Below are 10,687 nucleotides of genomic sequence, written 5' to 3'. Positions count from 1 at the left end.
AGACAGACAGACAGAAAGACAGACAGACAGAAAGACAGACAGACAGACAGAAGGAAAAAGACAGAAGGAAAGAAACGGAAAAGCAGACTGAATTGTCATGCGTTAAAACAAAACAAAAAAAAAAAACCAAAACCTTTTTAGAAGTTCAGTCGGGGAAAAAAAAGGTAAAGTGTAAGTGCTAGAAGTGAAGAAAAGGAAAAAAGTGAAGAGAATAATCCAAAATTAACAAATACGCCGAAGTAAAGTATCTAAAATTGTACAAATAATACATTTTTATAGCATCACACTGTGATCTTCAACCCCCCTCTGGTTGTGGGGCCATGAGCTGTCAGTCCTGGTGTAATGACCATGATGCCATCCCCAAGGCAGTGGCTGCTGAATTTCTATAGGGAAATTTTAGCAGCTAAAATTGCAACTTTCTGACCTGTCCCTGACGGGGGAAATGGGAGGAGGGGATAAGACTGTGCGCAGTTGAAATAACTGTCACAAAATTTTGGTGCTTGCTACAGGAAATTACAGAAACCAAAAGTAAAAACACAAAGATGTCAAGAACCAGTTGGCCTGAAGGAGGAAAAAAGAACAAAGGGAAACTGATAGAAACTATGTAAAATAAAATGTCTGTATTATAGCTGCATGCTGACTGATTCGGTGCTGACCTGAAATGGCTGTATAGCTCGAGCCTCAGCTGTTTAAAAAAGCGTTTGCAAAGTCACAAGAAATAACCATTTCTTGCTAGGAAAATCTATTTTGATTAGACTTGGAGGAGCAATTGTTCAGGGAAAGAAGTACTAGGTTTTCATAAAGATAGGAAATGCAATGTGCAGTCTATTTTATATGTTTTCAAATGTGCCCATCATGTAAGAATCTGGACATCTGGAGAGACAGGATTTGAGGGTATTCCAGTCTGGGGATTGAGTAGAAAGACAGTGAAGAAAACCAGGCACTTGCAAGTTAGCAAATGGATGTTGCTCCCACTGGAAACCACGGAGCAACACCTGGCTGCCAAGGCAAGAGGTATTTGGAAAACTGGAAATCAGGTTCAGGAAGAGAGGAGTCCATAGATGCAGCAAAATCAAAGCTGTGCTGCCAGAAGTCGTTTATTTTTTGTCAGAACAAAGCTTTAAAAGTCTCCATATAGAGAGTGTAAGGCAGAAATTTCCCACTGGTGAGCTCATACAAAAGCAAGCTATTGAAACTAAAATTAAATACATGGTGGGATGATGTGTCTCTTTTTTAAATAAAGCATCATAACAAGAAGCAGGTGTGAAACCTGCATTGCCATGAACTTTTCCAAATGCATGTTATTATCAATGTAATAACTGACTGTCCCAGTTTGGGTATGGTGAGTAGCAGAGTATAACTTTTAAACTACTATCATGCAGGGCATATTTACTGAACACACACCAGCAACTGTGAAATTAACAGCATCCTACTTACCAAACATGTGTCAGCAAATACGTGTATCAATAGAGGGGAGGTTCTCTTGAGGTATCGTAACATATGTAACATGTTCTCTGATATGCACTTTGAATTTGAGGTCCTTTTTTGTTTATTGGTTTATAAAATACCACGCTTGATAATACACAATCAGACCCTGATCCTGACTCAAAAATTAAATAATACCCAAGGATAGGAAAAATTGCTATTTGCATTGGTGCCTCTTAGTTTCAGTTTTGTGTGCATGTACATGTACTTAAATTCTGTCAAACACTAATGTAAGAGGACATATACAATGTACAGCCCTGGTGAGCCCACCAACCAATCCAAATTTTGGAAAGAACATGCAGGAAAAAATGAAATTTGGTGTATGTCAAGCCCATGGAATTCCAGCCCATGGAATTCTAATACAATTTTCTGTGATTGAAAAAGTGGCTTTGTACTAAAGCTTATCAAAATTATAACAATGCCAAAGCCTACTTCTTAAAAGATTTATCCTACTTTATCAATGAGCTTCTGAATTTAATGTGAGCTTCACAGCAGCATTACTCACAGCATAATTGGTGAGCAATTTCTGTATTGCAAGTCACAAACATGATCATGTCCTCATGAATACTTACAGCTCACTTCAAAGCAGAGCTAATGGCCGACCAAATTTCAACCATGACTGCAGAGATAACAAAATACAGAATTTCAGATATGAGAGAGACCCAACCGCAGAACTGACAGTAATGTACAGTAGTCTTTTGCTTCCAAGCAGACTACTTTGCCTTTCCAGTCAAAAAGCTTTTCGAGTTGCCAACATCATGACTAAGAGCCTTGTATTTCTAGCAGGAGTCTTTGTTGCTTATCAACAGATAATAATATAACAATACCATTACCTGCAGAAAGTGTCAACACTTGTCTATCCGTAAATCTCCACCCCATCTCTTTTCTGCTCACCACATGAAATAGATACTTTGCATAAGCAACTTTCCTCCTTCTTTTACAATCAACATATGGTAATCCAGTTTTACTGGCTAAGTTGAGAGCATCTACATGTGCCAGTGAGCACAAAGGGAATGCTGGAAAAGCAAAAAGTTGTTACCTCCAGCATCTTCCAAGAGTGGGAAGAGATTCTGGAGATGGCAACTTCTGCTTTTCTCTGCTTCCCCCAGCAGTGACTTTGAAACTGGGACATCTGAACAGGGAACACTAATTATCTATTACTTTTTTCACCTTGCAACGTTGGTGCTTACAATACCTAAGTCCTTACAGGAAAAAAAACAACAAACCAAACCTAACAGCAAAATGACAGCTTACAAGAGTTACAGGAGCAGAGTTATTTCCTGAGGCAGAGGACTCTCTCCAAGAAAGTGATGATGCTCACAAAGCAGCCAGCAAAGATTTCGGTACTACCTGCTGCTAAGTTTAATATTAGAACACAGCTCTGATTTCAGTAAAGTGCCCACGAATCATCTAAAATATCAGCCCTGGACATGTTTAAACAGAGTTTAATGGAAAAGAAAACTGGACAATTGCAACTTTTACCATAAGCACAGCTAAAAGCCCAATGATTATTTTTTGACAGATACACAAGTTTACTCTGATTGAGTTATTCCCATGCATAACCATGAAAAAAGTCATTAAAAGTCAAAGGGGAGGTGAAAAGCATCCAGCAACTGATTTGGATAGAAGCTGTATCCAGAGAGGTCTTTAAGCAGTAACTTCAACTTAGTTTTGCATTAACTCCGCCTGTACAGTCTTTTCTTCATGGACACTTACTTTATTTGCTGGCTTGCTTTTTTAACAAATGTTGAGGACTTATTAAATTTTCAACATTAAATAATGTTTTGTTTTTAGCAAAAAAGGGAACACAAAGAAAAATGTTTTTTCTCTGTTGTTGCTCAAGATTTCCTCTTTCAGTGGCAGTGGCTTAACTTTTTAGCACATTATGAAACTGTCGTATTGCACAGTAAACTTAAGATGGAATCACATGCTCTCTCAGCTGAGTTTTTATGTATTTCTTACATCTCTTCTACAGTATCTATATGAATCTTTGGCACGAGTTCCAAGGTTTTGAGGGTTTTATTGCATTTGAAGCATTTATTATTGCTAGGGACTCTTACATTTGACTCTTTTTAAGTGTTACCATTCATAATAAATAGGCTAGATGTTATTATAGCATTTGAGAGACTGTTCTGTTTCTTCCACTGCCCAAAACATGGTAGGTAACTTTCAGAAATAATAAAATGACCTTTATTCTAATACCAACCTCCTTTTTTACTCAAATGGGACAGTGGCAACTTCTGTAATGCTGCCTCCAGTTCTGCCCTGATGCATATTCAAACTTAGACAAGGCCCACTGAAATACTAGAAACAAGCTTCAGAAATAAGACAAAGAAAGGAGTGTGGGCACATCCACATTGTATCTTTATTGATAGTGGGGAATGTCTTTCTCTAGATGTTGGTTTGGCTTTGACTCCTGCTGGGATCTCTGTGTGTTCCTGGAACAATGACAAAATAATATAAGCAGTACTACAACACTGAGAGAACCACTTAAAATTTAAAGTGGTAAACAATACTCTTTTGTAGCACTTTAAAAAGGGGTCTCTGACACCTATACTGTACAATTTTAACAGAAATTGTGCCTCGGTTTAGTTGCTCTACTGGCAGAGTTTATATGCTCAATCTCCTCAAAAGCTGTTTTCTGTTGTCACTGTGCCAGTGTGGGATTTTTACTCAAATTATGATTGGGAGCTGGAAACTCAGATGATATTTTGTACCACATTACCTTTGTTGCAAAAAACATGCTTTGAAGGAATGGGTTAAAAGAAAATCAGTTATAACTTGGTAAATGTTTTGTAAGCAAATACAAAATAATTCAGAAGGAAGATCTTCTAATTTTAAATTAAAAAGCTTTTTTTAACTTTTTGAGACATACGAAGCAGAACAATTCCCTAGAAGTGCTGGGGAACAGCCTATAGTTTTGTGTCTCACATTTTTTGGAGCTAAAATTCATCCAAGTCCAATGGCACTCTCCAAAATGCCCTCACTACCTTATGTTTGACCAGAAAGGGCAAACTTTCAATATGCACGAGAGGATGGTTTAAAGAACGAAATTCCAGATTGATCTGAACTTGGAAGCACTTTTGAGATAAAAAGAGCCTGTATGGAAAGTGTGGACTCACTAGGGGCTAAGCTGCTGGCATTTAAAGGTTGTGATTGATTAAGGTATACACTGGAGAGCAGCAGGTGTGGGGAACACACAGTTCAATATGCCATCAGCAAAGGCTTAGAAATTGTGCCTTTCTGAGTGCAGGAGAGGCCAGAGAGAGGAATGGAAAATAAGCAAAATGCCTTTCCAATGGGAGATGAAGGAGGGAACAAACACTGGAACAACACATACTTCTAATACAAATGCTAAAAATCCAATGAATAAGTGGAAGGAAATCAAGTGTCTACTCTTACGTAAAGACAATGACATGCTACACATGTGCAGGACATAGCAGAACCAGAATATAAAATATACAGAAAAGGTAAGACTCACCTCTGGTGCTGATGAGGTAATGAAATTTATTACTGAGATCTTGTAATCAAGTTAAATTAACAAAATAGAAACCCAGCAGGTGACACAGAACGTCAGTGGACTAAAATGTCAGCTTTAAGCAAATGTAGTCCTGATTCTGCAGACTGCCTGCCTGACCAGAAGGCCAGAGAGGGTATGCTGAGAGAGATCAGATGGGCAAAGAAAATACAATGGGAAATACAATCAACACTGTACTTCAGGTAACGCCCCCTTGTCTGGACACTGCAGCATTTTTGTGTAATGCAGACTACATTAGACTCCATCAGTACTGCTTCACAGAGCAGTAGGACAGGGAAGCCACAGAAGAGATGCAGCCCCTTGTCTGGTCCTTATTTATGTGCAAGATCTTGACCTACATCTTCAGCTCATGGTTTCTGTTCCTGTTTCTTACATTAAAAATTCCCACAGGCTTGACAAAGGCCATGCATCACAGCAGTTGCACCCAGTTTCAAATGGGACAGAGACAGCAATGAGAAAGCTTGTGAAGAGGAAAGAAAAAGGAGCTGCTAGGAACAGCAAATTCTTAAAGGTAGAGCTGAACTTCCTGAAGGATGCACAGCACAGCATCAGTGTATGCCATCTACTAAAGTCTTGAGAACTTGCAAAAGTGGGCACCAATAGTCTCATCACAGGGTAGATTATTAGAAAACAAAAGTTTAAGTCTTATCCAAATGCAAAAACACAGAAAGGATCATAAACCAACATGTTAAAGAAAAACAGAGGTAAAGAACAATAAAAATGTCTGAGCAGCAACTAGCAAAAGGAATCCAAGCTAATATTAAATCTTTCCTTAGACACATCAAGACCAAGAAGCGCACTGGAGTCTAACAGATCGATGACAATGCAGAGTAAAAAAGAGGAGAGGCCAAAACATTTCCAGGGAAGCTAAATGATGTATTTGCATGTGTTCACTGGAATAAGCAGACGATCCCCATACTTGAACCTTTCTTTGTGAGAGGCAGCAGAGACTTTTCCTCAAAGTGTGCAAGCTGGGAAAGGCTATAATCCAAGGCAGGCAGAATAAGAAATCCCCAGGCATCTGAGCTTTCTAAGGGAGAGCTGAACACTGAGAAAGAGCAAATCTACTCATGGGCCTACCTTTCTCTTCACACTTTCTATGTGATTGGAGTCTGGAGGGTGGCAGTGTGACACCAATCTCTAAAAAAAATTCCAGGGCGGGAAAGAGGCAATAGTATGAACAATAATAAAGGCTGGTAAGCCTAATATCTGTGCCAGGCAGAGCAGTAGAAACTGCAATAAAGGACAGAATTGTCTGCACCTGGATAAATATGATATATTTGGATAGTGCCAACGCATCTTCTCTAAATGTAGTATTTACCATCTAGGCATCTAGACAGGTTTTTGATGAGGTCAGCAAGCACACAGATGAGTGATCGGGCTGATATGGTCCACCAGTTGTTTTTTAATCTGGATGAGAGCTCCTACTGGGTGAACAAATCAGCAGGCACTCCTCACAGGAACTTGCTCTTTGGATTTTTCTATTGATTTGAGGGGGCTTTGTTGTATTTGTACCTTACTCATAATTTCTGTGAGTGAGATTGAAGTAGCTTTTGTTATTACCCAGAGCTTACATGAACAAGAACTACCTGTCTGTGACTCAACACTCACACAACTTGAGATAAAGTTTGTGGGTGGACAGCGCATATAAATGAGTTTATAGAATTTCTCTCTTGACACCACAGGTAAATTAGGGAGAGACTATGAGAGTATTGCTATCAGCTTTTCATCACTGCACAAGTACTGCTGGTGAGCTGGTTTCATGTGCTTGACACAGAATACACAAGGAAGAATGTGAAAGACGAAGATAGCACAGAGCAGCACAGACCCCATATGACTCAGATCTGCAGTGCTCTGCACGCGCACTAACCATTAATAAGCTTCTCAGTGAAACTTCTGAGTAGATTTTAAGTCATAAAGGCTTCATGATTTGGTCACTTCAGAGATCACCTCTGTGTGTAACATACTTCTATTGTGGAGATCATTAGTCATACCCAAGCTGAACCTGTTCCTGCTTTGAAAAATCAAAGCCTACTCTTTCTTTTGTTGAGGCTCTCAAGGACTAAGTCTGCTCTTTATGGTAGCTTATGGAAGACATATTTAACAATGTTGCATAAGCATCTCTAGTTATATTTTTAAATGTAAAAAAAAAAAGGTAGTAACACTGTAAAACCAGTAAAATACCTGAACAGTGCTATTATCACTCTTTGATTTGTATATGTCTTAATTCTCAATGTATATAAATAAATCACAAAATTCTTTAAAAAAAATGAATAGGAGGTTGTAGTAGTGAAGTGTAGAGTTGTAGTTAGCTATCTATTTAATTGATGCTTACTTATATAGTCCTATTACTTTAAGGAGTGCATCTACATTTCTATTTCTTTTTTGGAGGCAATAATATACCCACAGTACTAAACCATCAATTTTTATATATATTCTATTAAACAGCAGACCTTCATTCTATGAAGTCCGTAAGTTTCTTAAGGAATAACCTTAAGGGCTGGATCTATCATGGGCAGTATTTAAATGCCCCCACAGGAACCTGTGGACCAGAATTTTAGTCCCATCAGCATGTGAAAACTTTGGAAACATTAGAAAACTCTTTATAAACAGTGAACCTGGAAGAAATATTCAGATGCTGTTGAACTGAAGTAACTAAGTCAAAGAATCACAGGATCTGTAGAGATCATTTAGTGCACCGGACCCTCTTGCTTAGAGCAGAGTCAACTGGAGCAGATTGCCCAGGGCTGATCGATGTCGCATTTTGAGTATCATCACAGATGGGCACTCCTCAACCTCTCTGGACAATCTGTTCCAGTGTTTGATGGACACTGGAGTAAAAAAATAACCTTTTTCTTCTGTTAAAAAAAAATCCCTGTAGGTCAGTTTGTGCCTATTGGCTCTTGTTCCTTCCCTGAATGCCACTGAGTAGAGTCTAGTTTCATCTTCTTTACTCTCCCCAACTTTAGATATTTAGATCCACTGATAAGATCTCCCTAAGCCTTCTCTCCTCTAGCTCTTAGCCACTCCTCACATGACAAACACTCCACTCCCATAATCCTCTGTGGCTTTTTGCTGGATTCAGTCCAGTAAAACTGTATTTTTCCTGCACTGGGAACTCCATAACTAGATCCAGCACTCCAGATGTGTCTTAATGCTGAGTAGGGAAAAACGATCACCCACCTCAACCTGCTGGCAATGCTCCTCCTAGTGCAGTCCAGGATACTGTTGGCCACCTTTGCCACAAGGGCACACTGTTGGCGCATGTTCAAGCTGGTGTTCACCAGGGCTCCCAGGTCCTTTTCTGTAAAGCTACTTCACAACCAGTAGGTCCTCAGCCCCTAGTAACGTGGGGGGGGGGGAAAGGGCATTACTCAACATGTGCTGGATTTGGCATTTCCCTTTGTTAAATTCCATGAGATTCTTCTTGACTGATTTATCCAGCTTGCCAAGATCCTCCTGAATGGCAGCACAACCATCTGGTGTATCAGCCACTCCTCCTAGTCTTCAACTGTCTGCAAACTTCCTGAGGGTGCACTCTGTTCCATTATCCTGGATCCTTAATGAAGGTGTTCAACAGTATTGGTCCCAGCATTGATCTCAGGAGTATACCATTAGTGACTGGCCTCCAGCTGAATCTTGTGCCACTGATTACAATCTCTTGAGCCTGGCATTTCAGCCAGTTTTCAATCTACTTCGTTATCTACTTGTCTAGTCAGCAGTTGGTTAATAAGGATACAGCCAGTGATGAAAGCCCTGTTAAAGTTAAGATAATTAACATCCTCTGCTCTCTCCCCATCCACCAAGCTAGTGATTTCATAATAGAAGGCTATCAGATTGGTCAGGCATGTTTTTCCCCTTCATGTATCCATACTGATGACTCCCAATCATCTTCATGTTCTTAATATATTTTGAAATGGTTTCCAGAATGATTTGCTCCAAAATTTTCCTGGGTATTGAGATAATGCTGACTGACCTGTAGTTGTGGACGCAGCCCACTGGGTCCCATGGACTTGTTTGTGTCCAGCTTGTTTAAATGTTTTGATCTTCTCTACTGAGGCTAAATCTTCATTGCTCCAGATGTTCCCACTGGTCTCCGGGGGCCTGGGATTCCTGAAAACAAATCTTACTAGTAAAGATAGATGAAGAAGGAATTGAGCACCTCTGACTTTTCCACATCCTATGTTACCACCACCCTACTCAGCACCAGGCTCACATTTTCTCTAGTCTTCCTTTTGCTGCCAATACACTTGCAGAAGTCTGAATGGTGCAGAGCTATTCATGTCCTCACTTTTCTCTAAACTGTGTCAAAGCACTGTTCCCCTAGGAAAGTTCCCAGATAGAGAAAGAAAAGATGCTGTTGTGCCCTTTTTAAGAAATACATGACAGTTTGAACATCTTTGCTATGACAGACTCAAATTTAATCCCTTTTTCTAGGATGAATCTGAACCTAAATTGATCCAGATTAATTCAATAACTACCAGGCTAAAGTGAGTGCTCAGTGTTTCCTTTTGGAGCTGATGCACTTTATTCAAAACATTGAAATATTTATTAGAACACAAAGTGGAATTTATGTATCTCTCTTCTGTGTCCCACAAACAAGTACTGCTACTAGTGGAGCACAGTCTCACTCATATCCTCATGGTGACCTGTTGAACGTTTACTTATTGGTATAAAGTCCGACAGCTAAACTGGTTTCCCTTTACGAATCCAGCCCTTGAGCTGACAAACTGAAGTCTTCAGGGAGAAAAGGTGCTAAAAGTATATTGATTTTAACTTTAACTCAGGCACAGACATGGAATGCAATTGTGATCCTACCTTAAAAATAGGATGAACCAACCACTAACTTTGGAAGCGAATCCATAGAGCAAGAATAACCATATTTGTTAAACCTAGCATTTATCTTTAACCTTTACTCCCACACATTTTTATAGCCACAAGCCCCGCCAGAGAGGACGTGACAGACATGGCAAATTAGGAACAAGTGAAAGAGAAGCCAAGAGTCTTGACTTTAAAAGCAAAGGCTAGTGGAGACTCCAAGTCAGAGTATATTTTATTAATCTAACAAAACAAATTTAAACACAAACGTTGGACATAAAAAGAAAGTATGAGCAAACACAAATAGTACTAGAGATCACTTTAAACAGAAGTTGCCTTCAATTAGTTCATTTTTATAAACAATACCATGGATTTTGAAAGATTGCTAATGCTGTAATATAACACCATAAGAACACTGTAATGAAACAAGCATGGGATGGTAATCTCGCATTTTTAACCCAACACGTAACTGAAAATAGACTTGGTTTATCCATTTCTTTACTGTGTCATTTCAGCCCCTTCCTGTTACTGTGATTAGCCTGAACTGAGAACAAAAGTTACTTCAAGTTTAGTTGGAAAAAAAACTTTGAAAATTAAATTTTACCAACAATTTTCTGGCAAAACATGTATCTGTCTGGCCTCAGAAGCACACTGGAAAGAGTGATGGAATGAGGTACTTCTGTTCCTGCAAAGGGGTTTCCCCTTAGTAACAAGGTGTTGTTTTTGCAGCTTGCATGGTACTTGGCAATCATTCTCACAAGAAGACTGCCAGAGAGTAAGCTTTTTTCTCTCCATTTTATGTGTGGAAAACTCAAACCAAAAAAACAGGTGAGTTGGCCAAGACGA

The sequence above is a fragment of the Neopelma chrysocephalum genome, unplaced genomic scaffold, assembly GCF_003984885.1.
Source record: "Neopelma chrysocephalum unplaced genomic scaffold, ASM398488v2 Primary Assembly neopelma1_44, whole genome shotgun sequence".
NCBI lineage: Eukaryota > Metazoa > Chordata > Aves > Passeriformes > Pipridae > Neopelma > Neopelma chrysocephalum.
The sequence above is the reverse complement of the archived record's forward strand: the minus strand, read 5'-3'. Positions refer to the sequence as shown.